The sequence below is a fragment of the Ochotona princeps genome, chromosome 10 (genome assembly GCF_030435755.1).
Source record: "Ochotona princeps isolate mOchPri1 chromosome 10, mOchPri1.hap1, whole genome shotgun sequence".
In the NCBI taxonomy this organism is placed as follows: domain Eukaryota; kingdom Metazoa; phylum Chordata; class Mammalia; order Lagomorpha; family Ochotonidae; genus Ochotona; species Ochotona princeps.
In genome coordinates, this window is record NC_080841.1 from 14,576,486 (window position 1) to 14,593,700 (window position 17,215).

Consider the following 17,215-nt stretch of genomic DNA (forward strand, 5'->3'; position numbering starts at 1 on the left):
ATTTGAAAGGCAGAGTGACAGAGGGAGAGAGAGAGAGAAAGAGCATTTACTCCTCAAATGACTGCAAGACCTAAAGCTGGGCCAGGCCAAACCCAGGAGGCCTGGAGTTCCATCTGGGTCTCCCACTTGGGTGGCAGGAGCCCAAGGACTGGGCCATCTTCTGTTGTTTTTCCCAGTTATATGGGCAGGGACCTGGACCAGAAGTGGAGCAGTCGGGACTTGAACCAGTACCCATGCTGGTGCTACAGGCTTAACCTGTTGTGCCACTATGCTGGCCCCCGTTTTAAAAATGCACGGGAGGGGTCCTTATATGGAGAAAGGAAGGCCAAGCTACAGCCAGGGAGGCCCTGGCCCAATCTTGAGGAGGGAGGCTGGCAGACCAGCTGTGTATAGTGCAGGAAGGGATAACATGGCAGTCTGCTTAAGTGGGATTTTAAAAGACTGTGTTCCTTTGAGAGGTGGGAGGCTGGGGGGGTACTTGACACCACTGTCTCACTCCCTAAATGCCCCACTGGCCAGAGCTGTGCCAAATGGAGGCCAGGAGGCAGAATCTCCACCCAGTCTCCCACATGGGGTGGCAAGGACCCAAGCCCTTGAGCCATCCCACTGGCATCACAGGGCTTCATCAGCAGGAAGCTGGAGTTGGGGGCTTTCACCCACAGGCTTGCTGACATGGGATGTGGCAAAGCCCATCATCTGTGCCCGTGCATTGCAGAGGGAGAACTGGCAAGTCATGTACACCCATACAGGGTGAGCATGGGGCACAGGGGGCTGTCACAGAGGCTCCTGGAATCCCTGGGTGGCTGGTGGAGCACTCCCTGGCTGGCAGAGGTGGATGGGACGCAAAACCCTGCCCTGGCTGTGTGGGGGCAGAGCATCAGGCTACAGATCCCCAGCCCGAACCAGAGGCCAGGTGAAGCGCTTCAGGCCCACCGGGGTTTGGGTCCCTGTGTGAACCCATGTCCCTGAGGCCTCTCTTCTCGAGTGACTGGCCCCAACCAACACCAAGGTCAAGGCATACCTCTTACTTGTTGCTGTTGTTAAGATTTATTTATTTTCACTTGAAAGGTGGTGTTATCGACAACAGGTGGCATTATAGTTGACAGGGAGAGACAGAAAGAGAGATCTTACATCTTCTGGTTCACTCCACAAATGACCACAAGGGCCAGAGCTGGACCAATCCAAAGTCAGGAGCCAGGAGATTTTTCTGGGTCTCTCACATGGGTACAAGGGCCCAATGACTTGAGCAATTCTGTGCAGTTTTCCCAGTCCATTAATAGGGAGCTGAATCAGAAGTGGATGCAGCCAGGACTGGAACTAGAGCCCATATGGGATGCTGGCGCTGTAGGCTGAGGATTAGCTTGCTATGCTACTTTGCTGACCCTCCCCTCCCTCCCTCTTCCCTCACCCCAAGACAGATCTCATGCCTCAGCACCCAGGGTGAAGCCTTTAGGTGGTCTGAATTTGGAGAATTCAGAGGTGTCAAAGCAGATGGTGCGTTTGGTGATTTCAGTAAGTTTGAGGCTGTTGACTTGACATGCATGCTAGCTGCAAGATCTTCACTGGGTTCCTCTCAGAGTTGTAAAACTATTTTTATTTATTTGAAAACAGCCCCCCCCCCCCAGAAAAAGATCTCTCCTTTCCCTGCTGATTCATTCCCCAGATGCCTGTGAGGCCCAGGGCTGGGCCAGGTTGAAACCAGGAGCTGAGAACGCAGGTGAGGTCTCCCACACGAGTGGCAGGCACCTAAGAACTTAGGCCATCACCTGCTGCCTCCCAGGGAGCTTGTCAGCAGGAAGCCAGCATCAGGAGAGGAAGCAGTACTCAAACCAGGTATTGCAATGTCTCAACCCTTAGTCACCCTTCTTCTCAGGATTTAAGAAGAGGTTTTTATTCTTGTTTTGTTTTGTTTTGTTTTAAAGGAGGGAGCACACCAAATGCCCCTTTACACCCCCCCCCTCCCAACTAGAAGCAGGGTGGTTGAACGTTGGGGCTCCATGGTGTACAGCAATGAGCTGGGAAGTGGCCAAACTGAACCTTGGTGCACCTGACTCCTCAACTCAGCTTCTATAACAGGGGCCCAGGACGGTGGGGTGCAGGCTGATGACCGGCCTGCTGTCCACGGTCCCTCCACTCAGATGAAATGCCCCCACTTAGGGTGACCTCATCTACTTGAATCTGGGGGTAGGGAGTAGATGAGAGCGGGCAGGACACAGGGCTGTCCTTCCTGCCCCACACAGAGTCGATAGGAGCGTCTTCTCTGTGCCTTACGTGGTCACGAGCATCAGGAACGAGGCCTCTGTGGAGCACCCGCTCCTCACAGGGCCGATTTGTATGTTGCACAGTCCTATCCTGGCTCCCGGTGAGAGGGTCTGAATCTGAAAATTAAAGCTGAGAGTCACACACATGGTTAGCTTCAGAATTATTTTTGAGTTTAGAAGGTGGCTGCCAGGCCTGGGAAATGCTTCTCAGAAGAACTTAGAGTCCAGGCCACGCCACCCATGGAGGACAGATGCTGAGTTCTAGCACTGTGATTGGTGCCACATGTACTCATGGTGGAAGTCAGTGTGGGGTCTGGGGACCACATTACTCACTGGGATTCTTTCCAGAAAATTCTACCAAAGTGACAGCATCTTCATGTGGTCTGACCTCCGTTTCTGTGGCTATGAGGTTTGCACCTGGTCTTTGGTCATTTGTCCTTAAACAGAGGTAGACCTGGGTGCAAGGAAGGGTGGAGGGGAAGGCAGGGACAGGGTGGGGAGGCGGAGCTCAAGCAGTCATTGCTGCTGGGAGGTTCGCCCTTCTAACCTCCAGCTCCCTTTTCTCCATTTTGACCCCTGTTGTTATGCAGTGGGGATTCAGAGCTTAGCTTTCAACTGGGAAGGCCCGCATGTGCTCCCAACGGGCCCTGTATTGCTGAGGGAGTCCCCATGGGGAAGTAGGTGTGTTTGGGACACGGGTGTTTCTGGATAGTGTCATGGCGACCTTGCCCAGGCTCAGCAACAAATGATACCATGCGTTTCTAGCTCGTGTCCTACTGTGCACACACTGCCTGGCACTTAGTCATTTAGTGGGCCATCAGGAAAGGGTTATGCAGTGAAATGTATTCTTGGCTCTCTGTACAGTCCTGCTATCTTCCCTACTGGATGCTGCATGGAGAAGCCACCCCCAGCCAGGCCAGGAAAACCCTTAGACTTTCAGGCCAATAAGACTTTCCAGGGGTTCAGGCCACCAGGATTTCCTCCCTACTTGGAAAAGCACAGCTGAAACCACAGCCCCCGGGGCGAGGCTGATGACCCACCCTGTCAGGAGTTTCCCCAGGGGAGGTGCAGTGACACCCTGCAGCTTCTAGTACCTTCCTCTTCACCCCTGCGGGAACTGGCAGCCCTGCAGTGCCCCGGCCCCCAATCCCAGACACCATCCTTCCCACCCCAGGCCAAGGGCTCAGGCTGAAAATTCACCCAAACACAACCCCTGAGCTGGCTTTAAGGCCAGCAGAATGATGCTGCTGCTAACACGGTCCAGGCCCTGCTGCTGGCCCGTCCTGCTCTTGATTCTTGTGCCAGGGAGAGTTTTTTGATATTTCAGTGGAAAGTCTGGCCTTCATTGGTACCCAATGTCCCATAGTTTCCAAGAGAGATATTTTTCTCTTCTCGCCTGGCACCGAGAGGTTGCTAGGAGTCCACAGCATCTTTTTGGAAGGGCCATAGAGATGTAGGAGCTACAGGGGGATGTGTTTTCCTCAGCAACAGTGGGAGAAAGAGCTCAAGTTCCAGGTTCTGGAAAAGTTGCCAAAGCATCAGCATTTCCTTCTCACAGTCTGTTAAAGAGGGAGACAGAGAGCAGCCTCCCCCTTGATGGGTCAAGGCTTTTACTGTTCCCATGCGTTTGCTGCATGCTGCATGCTCCATGCTCCCCACAGGCTGGATTCCAGAAGACTTCTTTCCAGACAGTGCCAGTGCACTGGAGTTGGCACAAGGGACTTGTTCAAGGAGAGGTGTCTGGGTCAGGAGGGAGACCGAGGGGAAGACCTGAACCTAGTGCCTGGAGGGTCTGGACACCTGATGGCTTAGAAATGACACGCACCTTCACTCTGCTAGTGGCCTGAGATCTCAGTGTCCCTCAGACTGTGCTGGGGGCTATTGGAGGGAACTGAAATGAGACAGTTCCCCAGGACGCTGCAAAGGAAATTACACCACTGCAAGTGAGAGTAGGCCTGTAAGGCAGCCCTAAAATACCACCTGCTATTTCTAAGATTCTCATCACAACCCTAAGAGATAGGTATTACCATGCCTTATAGGTACAGATGAAGAAACCCAAGTTCAAAAAGGTTAATTAATTGTTTAAGATTACATAGCGATGAAATGACAGAGCTGACATTCCCCAACTAAATCTGTCTGTTTCTAAATTCTGAGTTCCTAACAGCCATTCAGCATGAATCTCCAGCAAGCAGGCAAACACACGGATTTGGAACAGACACGTTTGTTCGAATTCCATCACCGCTTCTAGTGACTCTGGGCTGATGGTTTAAGCCTCAGTGATACTTGGCGTCCTCCCCAGAAAATGAGGACATTGACTCCAGCTCTGTAGGCTGTGGGAGACTGAGTGAGGGAAATATGTAGGCTCAAAGTCACAACCTGTCACCAGGTGGCCCTCCGACTCATAGCAGCCACCCTCAGTGATTTTATCATTGCAAGTTCCACAGGGGAGAAAGAATGTCGTTGTGCTTCTAGTAGCACAATGCATACGGTGGTTGGCCTGTATTAGGCCATTTCTAAGTATTAGTTCACTAAAGGAAAGATTAAGACATTGGATTTCATCGTACGGTGGTCTTCTGCCTTGATGACTTGAGACCGTGAGAAAATAGCCCACCAAGGGTAAAGGGGGAACCTTCAGCATGTAGAAGCATCAAACCCCTCAAGAAGTAGACTGGCTTTGTGGAACAAGGGTGTTTAGCCTCTGCCTGCAATGCCAGCATTTCAGACAGGCACCAGTTAGAGTACCGGCTGGACCACTTCCAATGCAGCTAATTGCTAACGTGCCTGGGAAAGCAGCTAAAGATGGCCCAAGTGCTTGGACCCCTGTACCCATGTGGGAGACCTGAAAGAAGTTACAGGCTCCTGATTCTGGCCCGACCCAGTGCCAGCTGTTGAAGCCATTTGAGGAGTGAGTGAACCAGCAGATATAAGATTCACGCTCCCCCCTTTCTCTCTGTCATCTGCCTTTCAAATAAACAAATGAAATCTTTTGTTTTTTTAAAAAAAATCCCTAAAACAACAGCAGAGAAGTGGCTGTAAGGTCAGTGCAGATTTCTGTAGGCCTGGAAAATGTCTTTGGGAGAGAATAGGGAAATCGGTGACTTAGCTAGCGGGTCACAGGCAAGCTAAGGGGTCAGGATGGACAAGCCAACCACAAAGCAACATCAACAGAGAGCTACTCTGGGTCCTTCCATAGCAGTTTATAAATCAAGTTCTGGCAGGGGAGTGGGGGAGTAGACAGTCAAGAACCTCCCAGGGAAGCAGCCCCAGCAAGTCTGAATTGCTTTGGGCTGAGAGTACAGTTAGCACCATCTGGGAAAGTGGGAATGGCTCAATGACAGGTTCCAGGGGCCACCCAAGGGTCTAGAATTCAGTAAAGACCAGGTAACATGAAATTCCCTAAATCCTAGCTCCTTCTCTTGTCCGGTTGCTGTAGGAGATCAACATGAAATATTAAAAAAAAAAAAAAAAAACTTTGAAAAAGGACAATGTCCTAGAAAAGGAGGGAGTGGGGTTGAGGAGAGGGATTGGATTTGAATCAGGTGGAATATCCAGGGACTTGGCCGTCACTGCTGTGGAGTTCAGCTCCTCTGTAGAGGGCCGAGGGCCCTCCCCTGCCTCCAAGGATGGTCTGAAGACATTCCTGGTCCTCATCTTGCATCGCTTCTGGAGTCTGGTAGCTGCTTACAAAACATCCCCTGCAAGTGTTTCTCCAGGAACTGGCTGGTGGATCCCAGCATCCACCAACCAGTGTATGGGGAGGTGGGAAGGAGGAAGGCTGTGGAGGCAGCTTGGGAAGAAAGCAGAGGGCGATCTGAGAGATCTACAGGGAAAAACAGATCTGGGCAGGGGGTGAGGGGTGGAAAGATAGGCAGGCTGCAGGTGTGAGACTCACCCAGCCCTGGGTGCCCGGCAAGACCCTGGGGGGCAGCTCTGGAAAACACCGGTGCTCCATTCCCCTGGGGTCTAAGGAACAGAATCTTTGGGGCCACTGATCACTGACCAATGGGTGATGTCAGTGGGCAGACAGGGTTGAGGGGCCCTGCAGGGTGGGCGCACTGGCCTCCATACCATCCTAACTGGGATGCTGAGCCCCAGGAGGGGCTGTCCACCCTGTCCTCTACGAAACAAGTGGAAAGGGAGAGAGGCGTGGGTGTGCATCTCCAGTCACTCAAGGGCAGAACCCCAGGCAGCCCACCCTAGCCAGAGCTCACATTAGACATTTAAGAATCAAACAACTGTTACGCTTTATCCCCTAAGACATTCATATCGATTCTATTAGAATCTACTCCTCAAGCCCCTTGAGTCAACTTGGTGCTCCAGACACACCAGCTTCTCAGGGGGCTTAGTGACCATCCCCTACCAGCCTGACTTGAGCACGACACTCTGGGGCATTTACCTTGGCAGCCCAACTCTTCTGGTGTTTCTGGGACTACTCTGGCAAGAACCCCAGCTCCTTTTCCTGGCCTGTGGCCGCAGTGTCCTGGGGGCGCCATAGCTTCCTCTACAATATCCCTGCTGGGAGACTGCCAAAGGGCTGGCAGCCAAGGCTGCTTGGTGAGTGTGGTAAAGCGATGGCTTCCTGTCCTCAGCCCCAGCAGGCTGATTTCCCAAGGGGATTTGCAAGAATAGAAACTGTTTTGATCTCCAATCTAGATACAGAGAGCTGCTCCTTCCCCCAGTGCCTGCTTCTCTCTGTGGGAGAAACTGCTCCCCCAAGCTCCCTGCCCATGCCAGCCTCACAGGACTGTCTCAAGCCTCAAGAGCTGCCTTGCCTTTCCACCTGTCCCTCTTTCTTAAGCCATGGCCCTTCCATACCCCAGGCTGTCCGTTTCACCAGCTGCAGCACACAGTGTCTTCTAGGAGCAGATGGGCTCTGGCTCAGTGGATAACTAGGATTTGGGGTGCAGAATTATGCAGAGGGAGCCCTTTTAGAAAACAAATAAATGTTTATTGAATATTCAGTGAATGAGGGAGAGCCTATTTAAAATACATATATTTGTTTAAAAGGCAGAGTGACAGAGAGACAAGAGAAAGATCTTTCTTTCATCTAATGGTTCCCTGCCCAGATGTCTACAACAGTAGGGGATGGGCCAGGCTGAAGCCACGGATGCGGGATGTCCCTTCTGCTGCCTCCCAGGCACGTTCGCAGGCTGGTGGGAAGCCAAGCAGCCGGCACAGCTGAGACTCTGGCCAGCTCTGATATGGGTACCACGTCCTGGGCACTGCTAACCTACTTCCCCACAATGCCCACTCCAAAGTGGACAAGAGAAGGCTTTTTTTCTAGGCATCAAGAAGAGGGAAACAGAAGAGAAGTAATATTTTTGAAAGCTCTAGATTAAGTCCTCTATGGTAACTATCTGCATAATCCTCACAGAATCCTGAAATACAGCTTTAACTGTGTACATTTAGCATCTCTAAGGCTCAAAGATGTGTACTGGGGTTGAGACATAAATTCAGGGTGCCTGTTTAACTTAGCAAGTTTGGATGCCGGCTGAGACGCTTACATCCCATAATAAAATACTTGGCTTCTGGCTCAAGCTTCCTTCTAATTCTCACTCTGGGAGGCAGTAGGTGAGAATTCAAGTTGTTGGGTCTCTGCCACCCCTGTGAGAGATTGAATTCCTGGTTCTCAGCCTCAGCCTGGTCTAGCTCCAGATGTTGGGGACAGAACCTGCCGCTGGGAGCTGTTGCTGTCTCTGCTTCTCAATTAAAGAAAAAAAAATTCTAAAATAAAAACTTTTTGAAAAACGTGTTAGGTTTTAAGGCCAGTGGTAAACGCAAGCCCAACATGTGGGGCACAGGGTAGGCAAGTGGATGGAGGGTGGGTGGAATGAGTTGGGGACCAAGCTGGGATCTTGGGCCTGCACTGCCTGCCTGAGGCCACCCGGAGTCATCCTCTTCAACCATCCATGGGGTCGGGGGGACACCCGCTGGAAGCTGGTCCTGGATTTCTCTAGCCCTGCCAGTGTGTCACTTCCCCACTTGCACTAGGTGGTGGCAAAGGGAACTCAGGGCCCCTCTGCAGGAAGGGACCTGCCACACAGCCCTCACTGGCCTGTGGGAGGCAGCTGGATCCTCCAGAGCAGTTGTTGGAAAAGAGCTCTCAGGGAGCCGCTTAATTTGTCCCCCCAAGATCTTCCTCTGGGGTGTCCACCTTGGAGTTGTTCCTGCAGGGTCTTCCCTACCTCTACCCCGACAGCAGACCTGGCTCCTCTCTGCCCTCCCACTTCCAAACCCAGGCTCCCATGGAACCCGAGGCTTTCCTGTTTTCTGTCTCTGTGTCCTTGCCCAGTTTTCCCACCACCTGGTCCTGGTCTGTGCTGACACTGCTGCCGGCGCAGCTGCTGGCTCTGTATCCAGGCCTGGCCCTCTGGATGTTCAGAAACACGTGCTCAGTTGCACTTGGCAGATTGTCAGATGCTTGGTTCTTGGGTCCTTGCCTCATTAGGAAGGAAGCCCCTCTCCCAACCCAAGCTTGACATGGGGAACTGGAGCGAAGGTCTTGGCCCTCAGCTGGCTAGCATGAGTTTGTTGGCCATTTAGTAGCATTTGACACGAGCATCAAGTGCTGTAGTTTGAAGGGTTCATGCTGAGTGACTGGGCTCAGCATGGGGCTTTGATTAGTGTCCTTGGCCCATGTGGAAGTCCTACTTCATCCAGCCTGGTGGTAGAGCTGGGGAGAGACCAACAGCTGCTTGTTGAATAAAAAACAGTGAATTCTGTCCTTTCTTCTCCCCCACCCCTTCCTTCCTGTCTTCCCTTTTTCCCTTCCTTCCTTCTTACCCTTTGTTTCTTTCCTCATCCTTCCTTCTCCCTCTCTCTCTCCCTCCTCCTCATCCCCTTCTCTCTCCTTCCCCCTCCCTCCCCCTCAGCTGGACATCACTCCAGCCACGGACAGCCACCCCCTCTTTCTGTGCACCCCCAGCCGCCCTATGGAAGGGAACGGGTGTGTGTTTGGGTATACAGCAGAGAGCGATGGCTTACAAGCAGCTGCATAGCTGTGTACCGGATTCCTCCTTCTTCCTACCAAACCTGACCCAGCCTGTGTCCTGGGACAGACCAGGCCTATAGCAGCCACAGTGTCCTTGGCTGCCAGCAGCTTTTCATGAAGGCCCAGAACCTCCTGGGCTTGGGGAAATGCGAGGAAACACGGAGGAGCCATTACCCCAGGCCTGTGGCATCCGGGAGCTGAGTGCCCTTGGCTGGCAGGTGGAGAGGACCATGAGTGGGGCTGGCAATGGCCCTGGCTGTGTGTGTGTGTGTGTGTGTGTGTGTGTGCAGCTGCAGGACTGACCCAGAGCCAGAAAGGCCAGTGGCACGAGCTTGCTTCCACTCCAAGCCTTGCATTTCAAAGTGGTCACCTGCAGTCAACAGGGCCCATGGCTTCAGGGGCAACAAGACAGCTGCCTCTGCTTCCCACCAGGCTGCAGCCCGGAAGGCTGCAGCCAGCCATTCGCAGCTGCCTGACTGCCACATGCTTCTGCACAAGTGAAGGCAGCCCGCTCTCTTCCTGTCCACCCTGTGCCCATGGCACAGACATTCTCACATGCCCCGTCTTTGTGTTTCTGGTCACCCCTTATCTGTTGTGCTTCAGTGGAATTGCCAGTTCGGAGTATTTCATGTAAGAGAAGCTCTACATCCTGTGATCCTGTGTCCAGCTTTTCACCTGCTGCAAAGCCTTTGCGGTTCCTCCTTCTTGGGAAGGCTGATGAATGCTCTGGGGTGTGTATAGCCACACTTGCTCGATCCATTCACACCGAGAGATGCTGAGTTATTCCCATGTTGACTTGTTCCTGTGTTTGGCTGCAGTGAAGAATGTTGCTGAGCACATTCCAGAATGAATATCTGTTGGGTCCCCGTTTACTGCCTTTTGGGGGACACACATGGGAGGGGTAGTGTCTGGATCTGTTAGCATCTTGAGAAAATATATTTTTGAAGTGTGCTTTTCCCAGCACTCCCAGGAGGCAGACAGTAGGTACTAGAGAGAATGGCCATGGAGCACCCAGCTCATCCCCACTGAGCTATCGGCTCATTACAGAAAAGAAGGGATGGTCAGGCTGGAGGCAGACACGGAGGCAGAGAGTGTGGAAGCAACTCACCCAGGCATGTACTAAGCAGCAGCAGAACCAGAGGGAGGGCTTGGTCGCTTGGGTCGCCAGGCAGCCCGGGCTTGTCCCCAGAAACCTGCCGCTGCCCTGAATTTTCTGCAAGAGGCAATGGAGCCCAGCCAGCCCTTGCTCTGGACCCTCCGTGTGCCTTTCACCCTCGCTGGGGCTGCCGCAGCCCTGGGGGGAGGTGCAGAGCAGCACTGACTGCAGCTGACAGCTGACTGGGCTGTCATTCGCCTTGAGCGCTGGTCAACCTGAGGAGGCCCCGGGTTCCCTGCCTGGAGACTGTCTGCAGGAGGAGCTGCACGGAGCTACTCCCCTGGGACAGCTGTGAGGTGACCTGCAGGGCCCACAAGGCTCTGCCTGCCTATCTCTTCCTCAGCCTGCAGCTGGAGAAGGCGATTCATATCTGGATTACATCAGGGCAGATTTACCACCCTCTCCCCCCCACCCCCCGCCCAAGGGATTGCTTGCCCTCGCTTCAGAGGACAGGATCTGCAACCCAGAGAGCTAAGTGACTTTCCAGGACTGGAGCCAGGCAATGACAGCTTCCCAGCCTTGTCCTCTGATACCAAGAGCAGGTACACGGGTGCCTGGAAAAGCACGTGGCCAGAAGGAAGGACCAGAGGCAGAGCGTCCCCTTCCTTCCCTGGGAGGGGTGGCAGGGAGCTGGTCTCCCTGGCTACTGCCGAGATAGGGTGCCCTCTCTGGCAAAAGAGGAGGAAGATGAAGCGGTTGTCAGGCAGTCCTGGTCGTGGGGCAGTCCAGGGATTTGATAATTATTGTTTTGTGTCTTTAACCCCTCCGTGACCCCAGGCCTCCCTTCACATTCAGAGTCTGTGGTTTGACTGATTCAGAAAGTGGCAGCTGCTTCTAGCTTTTCTGATTCTGACAATGTCAAGGGCAGCGGGCAGTTGCGCATGGTCATTCTGGCCAATTGGGAAGCATTCCAGAAAAGCAGAGCTTTGGGAGACCCTTAACCACGGGAGAAGGGTGTGGCGTTCGCCAGAGCACGTACACACACACACAGAACGCTGGATGCATCGCTTCATTTTTGTTGTTTATTTTTTTTCTCATATGCAAGGCAGAGAGAGAAAAAGATCTTCCATCCATTGAGTCACACGCTCCCCCCGCCCCCGGCCAATGCTCACAACAGCTGGGGCTAGACCAGGCTGAGAGAGCTCAGAGCTCCAAGCTCCGTATGGGTCACCAGAAAGGCAGGGAGCCAGTTCCTTGAAGCCATCATCGTCTGCCTCCCAGGATATACATGAACAGAAAGAGCAGGTGGGACCCGCACCCAGTATTCCCAGTGCAGGCCATGGGTGTTCGGGGGGCAGTGTGCTGGGATGCAGTAGGCAATGCCAGCCCTGCTACACTGGAATGCGTGGTCTGGAGAAGGGCAAGTCATTGGCCAGTCACTGTAATCTGCTCCTCAGCTCCACATCTGTGAAATGGGGTAAAGGCATTAAACACTCGGGATTGAGTGAGCACTTGCATATTATCAGTGACCTACATGCTGCACAGCATGGTCTGTGGGTCAACTATTACTTTATTTTATGCAGAATCAAATCAAAGTGGAGGTAAAAGGCCCAGCGTGATAGCCTAGTGGATAAAGTCCTCTCCTTGAATGTGCTGGGATCCCATATGGTCACTGGTTCTAATCCTGGCCGACCTGCTTCCCATCTAGCTCCCTGCCTGTGGCCTGGGAAAGCAGTGGAGGACAGCCTAAAGCCTTGGGACCCTGCACCTGCTTGGGAGACCCGGAAGAGGCTCCTGGCTCCGGATTGGCTCAGCTCCAGCTGTTGCAGCCGCTTGGGGAGTGAACCATCAGACGGAAGATCTTCCTCTGTCTCTCCTCCTCTCTGTATATCTGACTTTCCAAATAAAAATAAATAAATCTTTAAAAAAAGTGGAGGGTTGAGAGCTGCTGATGGGACTGGGCCAGAAGTGAGGGCCGCAGCTGGGCCTCAGGCTTGGGCAGAAGGCAGTGTCTTCTTGTTTCCCAAGCCTTCTAGCACAAGGCGCATGGCCCACAGCAGCACAAGCTGCTCTCTGCGTGCTGGAGGTTAGAAGTCAAGTCCACGGATGACACCTTGCTGGCTCCTTGCTGGCTCCTGGGGCACTCTGCAATCCCTGGGGTCCTGCCTTGGAGCTGCACGGCCGCGTCCCTGCCACTGCCCTCCCGGGCCTTCCGTGTGCATACTGCCTCTCCTCTCTGTCGCAATGATTTCATCACATCTACTTCTAAACAAGGTCAAAGTCATGGGGGTGCCTCTGCCTCAATGCCCCTTTCCGGGGCTGGGGGTCACAGTTCACTCACACGGAGGCGTTTCTTTTTTTTTTTTTTTTTTTTAGATTTATTATTATTGGAAAGCCGGATATACAGAGAGGAGGAGAGACAGAGTGGAAGATCTTCCATCCGATGTTTTCACTCCCCAAGTGAGCCGCAACGGGCCGGTGCGCGCCGATCCGATGCTGGGAACCAGGAACCTCTTCCGGGTCTCCCACGCGGGTGCAGGGTCCCAAAAATTTGGGCCGTCCTCGACTGCTTTCCCAGGCCACAAGCAGGGAGCTGGACGGGAAGTGGCGCTGCCCATATGGGATCCCGGGGCGTTCAAGGAGAGGACTTCAGCCACTAGGCCATCCCGCCGGACCCAACACACGAAGGCGTTTCTGAGAGGAGAGGAATGGGGACTTGGGCCACTGTGTAGTCTTGAGTGGGTACTGGCTGTTCAGCCCGTAGGAGAAGGCAGGTGGGGAGTCAGCCTGTGCAGTGATTGTAGGGGAAGGGACAGGGCTTGGTGAAGATAATGGCCTTGCCCTTATTGTGCTAATAGGAAGGCTGAGGCTGGGAAAGGGCCCAGGAATGGGGATGGAGTAGATGTTGACCTGTCCTGGGGTCAGTCAGAGCCTTTCCTCAAATGCCAAGGGGCTGACTCCTCATGTCTGAATGAGTCAGAGCACAGAACGTTAACCACACAAACTGCAGATGAAACCAGAACCAAGCGTAATTCTCCCCACAAACATAACGGAGACTACAAGCCCTCTGCGGTGAAGCTTGGCTGTGTAACGCCTGCCGGCTGGAGGCCAGACTCCCAGAGACCCATTCTATACCTGCAGTGTGGGCCTTGGATGACAACACAGACCCAGACCCCTGTTCATCTGTCCTTGTACCCCTGTTAGACTGGGAGCCCCTCAGAGCATCCATCTGGTCTCATTCAGCATAGCGCCAGCATCCTGGCACCTTCTACATGTAAACACTGTGCCAGGGAGACGGGGTTGGGCCTGCCGCCCTCCAGGGAAGCTCCCTGCAGGGGCCCAGTCCCCACAGGGGAAGACTGGTCTCTTCTTGCCTGCTTCCTTTCCTGGGGCCGTGGCCACAGCTGCCAACAGCTGTGGTCACAGGTCCAGGTGCAGGGGAAAGGAAAAAAAGCTGTGGTGTCTGTTCATTAGGTAGCGTTGAATGGAGCCTTTCAGCAGGGCCTTGGCCTGGCTGTCTGGCTGGCGGCTGGCTGGTGGCTGGGCAGGAGCTGCTGCCAGCCAGTCAACAGCCTGGAGAAACTGCCTCTCCCAGCCTTTTCCTCCCGACAGGCCAGTAGTATGGGCTGGACCAAAGACATCCCTGTGTTTGCTCCTGGGTACCCAACCTGTATGGACAGGCCTGAGGGACCGCAGATGGAGTCCATTCTAGATGCTGTTTGGATCAATGGCTCCCAAGCCAGGCTCTGCTCAGGGTCTCCTCAGGTGGGGGTGCTCAGACTTGGAGGGGATGCATCAGTACCCCTTGGATGGGTGGAATGCAGCTGCCAAGCTCCACTTCAGAGGCCCCACCTTTGTCTGACTGGGGCATAGGCTGGAAGGCGCTGCAGTTCTCCTAGGTCCTCAGGGACCACACTTGAAGGACCACCATCAGGCAGTTATAAATGCAGAGTCTCAGGCCCCCCACCCTTGTGATTCTCACCTACATTAGGACAGGGCCCAGGAATTGATATTTTAAAAGATTTATGTTTTGTTTGAACATCAATTACAGAGAGAGAGAGATCTTCCATCCTCTGGTTTCCTCCTCAGTGGGCAGGACCAAGCAGAACCAAAACCAGGAGCCAGGAGCTCTGTCTTTGTTGATGCAGGGACCCAAGCAACTGGGCCATCTTCTGCTGCTTGTGCAGGTACATTGGTGCATTAGTGGGGAGTTGGATTGAAAGTGGAGCGCCCAGGATTTGAGCTGCCACTCAGGATTTGTGGATGTCATAGGTGGTGGCTTAAACTGCTGCACTGCTGTGCTGACTCCAGGCATCCAGATTTTTAAAAAGATTTATTTATTTTTATTGGAAAGCTAGATACACAGAGAGGAGAAGAGACAGAGAGGAAGATCTTCCATCTGATGATTCACTCCCCAAGCAGCCACAACAACCAGAGCTGAGCCAATCCGAAGCCAGGAGCCTCTTCCAGGTCTCCCACATGGGTGCAGGATCCCAAAGTTTTGGGCCATCCTCAACTGCTTTCCCAGGCCACAGGCAGGGAGTTGGATGGGAAGTAAGTCTGCCGGGATTAGAACCGGCGACCATATGCGATCCTGGCACGTGCAAGGCAAGGATTATAGCCACTAGGCTACTGTGCCAGGCCCAGCATCTGGATTTTTATAATTTTATTTTTTAAATATAATTATATTTTTTAAAGATTTATCCACTTTTGCTTTAAAGGCAGATAAGATTTATGGGGAGGAGAAACAGAAAGATCTTCCATCTGCTGGTTTACTCCTTTAATGGCTGCAATGGCTGAAGCTGAACCGATCTAAAGTTAGGAGCCAAGAGCTTCTTCTGGGTCTCCCATGCCAGCACAGAGTCCCAAGGCTTTGGGCCGTCCTCTATTGCTTTTCCAGGCCATAAGCAGGGAGCTGGATAGGAAGAGGAGCAGCCAGGACATGAACTGGTGCTCATATGGGATCCCAGCACTTACAGGGTGAGGATTTAGCCATTGAACCACCAGGCCAGGCCTGACACCTGAATTTTTTTTTTTAAGATTTATTTTATTTTTATTACAAAGTCAGATATACTGAGAGGAGGAGAGATAGAGAGGAAGTGGAGCTGCCGGGACCCGAACCAGCAGCCACATGGGATCAAGGCGAGGACCCCAGCCACTAGGCCACGCTGCTGAGCCCATGACACCTGAATTTGAAGGAACTCTCAGCTGATTCTGAATCCCAAGGCTTAGGAACCCAGTGCCTGAGGTCTACTTACTAACCCCGAGTATCCCAGAGACACACTCACAGGGACTCAGAAAGTGGCTTTGAGTGCACAGGGACCAAGCCAGAGTCCTGGGTGGGGCCCACAGCAGCGTATGCAAAGAGAGTCAGGTGCCGGGCAGACTGCCCTCAGATGAACACAAACCATAGCCAGGACACATGTGTGAGGCCAGATGTGGCCGGGAGTCCTGGCGCACACCTGGGACCCCTCGCAGCCTGCTCACTTTGGGGGAAGAGCCAGATAAGAAATAACCCTGCTCCTTTTTTGTTCCGCGAAACTCCCTTCTGCTGAAAGTGGGAGGAGCCACACCAATCTCCCTTGGAGCCTGGGATGGGGAAGAGAGGGGCACGGAAATGAGCGTCTTCGTCCCCTTGTGCTTGGGGTGCAGCCTGGACAGGGAAGGGAAGGAGCTGTGGTCTACCCTGACAAGGGGCAACCCTGCCAGAGGCACCGAGGGATCCCAATCCACAGGCAGACCATAGTGGGGTGTAAGCGTTGTAACAGGTGATAGTTCAGGACCCCCGAGAATCACAGTGCAGGCGGGGCCCACAGATGAGGAGGTACACAGGGTTCTGTGGTTAAAACTGACAAGAAGAGTACAAAGTGGCAGGTAGAGCCTGCCAGGCCAGGTCTACCAGACTGGCCATGGATGCATGCACCTCTGTATCCTGGGCGAGTTCCAGCCAGGCTTCAGCAGACCAAGTGGCAAAGGTGATGTGGTGGGGGCAGGACAGCTGCCATGGGCGCCCGCTGCAGAGTTGCCATGCCCTGGGCAACAGGTACACAGCTGGAATAGTAGGCAGGACTAGAAAAGGGTTTTGCAGAGAAGCCTTAGCTATGCAGCTGCTAAGCTAGTGATCAGACCCCGGTCCTCATGGCCCCAGCGGCCGCATCTCAGGTATGAGGCACACACAAGTTATCAGGACCAGGCCCATCTGGGGTCACAGACCCACAGCACTTCAGGTCGCTCCTGCGCAGGGCCAGAACTGCATGCAAGGACTATGTTGTGGTCCCCACTGCAGTGGGAAGCAGGCAGGGTCACTGGCTGGACCAGCTGGGCCAGTCAGGCACCAGGACGAGGCCACACTGGAAAGCAGACAGCCTGGGCTTCCCAAGAGTCAACGCCCTCTTGGCAGTGCCGATTCCCCAACCCTGACTTGACCCGTGCAGCCTGTGCTGAGAGAGAGCCAGGCCTGCACAAGTCATTTGTGAGTGTCTAAACCAGAGAGAGAACAAGAAAGCAGCAGGGTCTGGGAGATCCATTAACTTTCCCGCCCCGTGTCTGTCCACCTGACCGCTCTGGTTCCTTGGCCTCTGTGGCCCCAGCCGGACCTCCTTCCCTGGCCCTTGAGTGCTCCCTGGCTCCTGCTACCAGCCGAGGGAGCACTCCTGTCTGAGGACAGAAGGGGTGGTGATGGACTTCTCCTTCCATCACCAGGGTGAGTGGCAGGGCAGTGGCTCCACCATCCTGCAAGCCACACGCGTGTGCACTTATTTAGAGGTATCTCTGGATGCAACAAACCAGCAGCCAACACTCTGTGTGGGCACTTCCCAAGGCCACCCCCCGTCCAGGAAGAAAAGAGCAGGCAGGGACCCGCATCTG